The 2,914-nt window shown below is 46.1% G+C and overlaps 1 pseudogene; it reads left to right on the top strand.

The window, feature by feature from the left end:
• The first annotated feature begins 1,866 nt into the window (after positions 1-1,866).
• LOC142563501 (uncharacterized) lies at positions 1,867-2,610 on the top strand (annotated as a pseudogene).
• Positions 2,611-2,914: the final 304 nt, after the last annotated feature.

Genomic DNA, 2,914 nt, shown 5'->3' with positions numbered 1-2,914 from the left:
AGGCGCTTGGTGCGCCGTGGGGATAGGTGTTGTGTCCATTGCCTCTTGTGAGGCGCCGGACACGTGCTCTTGCGAGCGGGAAATTACCAGTGAGGGTCCCGCCTTGGAGGGCAAGACCCCTGCGCCCACCAGCCCGGAGGTCGATGGGGCTCCCTGTGGAATTTGGCTGCGCCGGCTGTTGCCAGCGCTGGGAGGGGCCGGGGAGGTCGAGGCAGCCTCGGCTGCGCCTACCTTCGTGGCCGCTATCGGCCCTGCGGGATCGCTGCCCGTAGCGCAGGTTGCCACAGATGACTCTTGTGGGGCCGGCAACCCAAGGGTAGCCTGGCCTGGTTGCTGGTTGGATGGAGTAGGCTTACCTACTTCCACCCTGGGGGCAGGAGCCAAAGGTACCTGCTCGCTGTACGCGGGCTGGGTACTTGGCAATGGCCGCTGCGACGCTGCCCCCCGGCGCGCCGCATCAGCATAAGGTGTGCTGTGGAAAGGTGAGCACCGTTTACGGGCTTCCTTAAACGAGATGTTTTCCTTGATTTTAAGGGTGATTATATCTTTTTCTTTCTTCCAGTTCGGACAGGAGCGTGAGTAAGCTGCATGGTCACCACTGCAGTTCACACAGTGAGGTGTGCCACTGCAGTTGTCTGAGGGGTGGCCCTGGACTCCACACTTTGCACAAGTTATTTGACCACGGCAGCTCTGCGAGCCATGGCCGAACCTCTGACATTTGAAACATCGTCTAGGGTTGGGGATAAATGGTCGTACATTTAACCTGATGTATCCTGTTTCAATGGTGTCTGGCAGCACGCTGGATGAAAATGTTAGGATAAGATGTTTAGTGGGGATGTCCTTGTTGTCTCGTCTAATTGTAATACGTTTTACGTCAGTAACATTTTGTTCTCTCCACCCTTCCAGGAGTTCAGTTTCTGTCAAGTCTTGGAGGTCTGCCTCTGACACGACTCCCCGTGAGCTATTCATTGTTCGGTGTTGTGTAACAGAAATAGGAATGTTACCAAATGTCACGAGACTGCCAAGCTTCTCGTACTGATGTTTCTGAGGGATCTCAAGGAGAAGGTCGCCGCTAGCCATTTTCGTTACCTTATAACCTGACCCTAAGGCTTCGGTCAAAGATTTTGCTACGGTGAATGGCGAAATGAATCTGGCTTGCTTTTCAGGATTTTCACTATGGACAACATGGTACTTCGGGTAGTTCTCTTTTATGCGGGTCAAACATGTGCTGAAGTCTTCGGTGCGTCCCCTCTTCTGAGGGTGACGATCAAGTAGGCGGGGAAATGCGGGTGTTTCCATGGTATTTCGGTTCGTTTTCGGCAGCAATGGCGGCCACCCACCACGGAGCCCAACATGGGGACGCTGCAGGTCTTAACGCGTAAGGCTGCAAGCGCCAACCGTACATTGCCACTATAACCTAATATATTTTACCCAAGGGAGGGCAGATACACAAGGTTAACCCTTGCCGCCGTGAAGAAAGGAAGTAATGAGAAGTGAGGAGAAGACAGTAAAGATGTAAAAGTGGGAGAGAAAGACGAAGATTTGAGGGAGAGAGAGAAAGGAAAAGACAACTACCGATTTCCCCCGGGTGGGTCAGTCCGGGGGTGCCGTCTATGTGAAGCAGAGGCCGAAGAGGTGTGTTGCCTCCGCCGGGGGGCCTTAAAGGTCCAAACACCCGGCATCGGCTCAACCCCCAGGATCCCCCTTTCCCCAGACACGGCTAAGCCGCACACGGTTACACGCGGGAGGGTCCAACCCTCGTGTGCTCGGGTACGTGGTGCCGCAACACACCAAACGCCTGCTGACGCAGACGACCCTGCGGGGAAAGTTTTACTTTTATTCAACATCTAGAATACAAAAAACGTCATGACTCTTACCTATAATCTGAACAGGTTTACTGGTAAAAACAGAGGCATCAAAGGCAAACAAATAAGAGATATATACAGAAGGGGAATAGAACGTATAATAACTTATGCTTCCCCACCATTATGGTACAGAAACATCTCAATAATTGGTAAGAAACTAACATCCATTCAAAGAAAACCTTTATTAGCAATAACGAAAGCCTATAGAACAGTTGCTAATAGTGCACTAAATGTTTTAGCAAACATACCTCCAGTCAACTTGACAATAGAGAAAGAAATTGAAATGTTTAACATATTACATAGAGAGAAACCATTTATTTGGAACAATGAAACGTTCACAAACTAGAAAATAATAAATATGGTAGACAAATGGAAAATTCACCCTGAAAATAAAGCAAAATTTCACTTCAGAACAAAAGTAGATTTGACTGTAACCTATAACATTTTTGCGGACGGATCGTGTGATACAACCAACCCAGGAGCAGCATTCATAGTTTTTAAAAACTTTTCAGAAATAATTACAACAAAACAGTATGCATTAGGTAATCATAATAATAACTTTGAAGCTGAAGCTATTGCAATAACTAAGGCATTAGAATATATAACAGAACAACATAATAAAGACAGTTACCAAATTATAACAGATAGTCTGTCAACATTACAAGGAATTAACAATCCGGACAACTTAAATCCATACATACAAAAAATAAAGGAAGAAAATTTGAGAAATAAACAAGGATCATAAAATAATATTTATAAAAGGGCATCGTGGGAACATGAGCAATGAATATGCAGATGACCTAGCCAAAAAAGCCATTCGATATGGTGAAAAAATAGATTTACCCATATGCAAAAAGTTGATTAGTACTCAGTTAAACCAACAAATATATAAGAAATGGAATATTCAATGGAGTCAAGAATCCAATTATTAGAAAAGCTACATCAAAGATTGGATTACAAATATCACTGAAATTCCTCTCTTATTCTTTGCCAACCATAATATTTCTCAATTTATGACAGGCCATGGCCGGTTTCCGCACTACCTCCAG

Source organism: Dermacentor variabilis, chromosome 11 (assembly GCF_050947875.1).
Source record: "Dermacentor variabilis isolate Ectoservices chromosome 11, ASM5094787v1, whole genome shotgun sequence".
Taxonomy (NCBI): Eukaryota; Metazoa; Arthropoda; class Arachnida; order Ixodida; family Ixodidae; genus Dermacentor; species Dermacentor variabilis.
The sequence above is the reverse complement of the archived record's forward strand: the minus strand, read 5'-3'. Positions and strand labels throughout refer to the sequence as shown.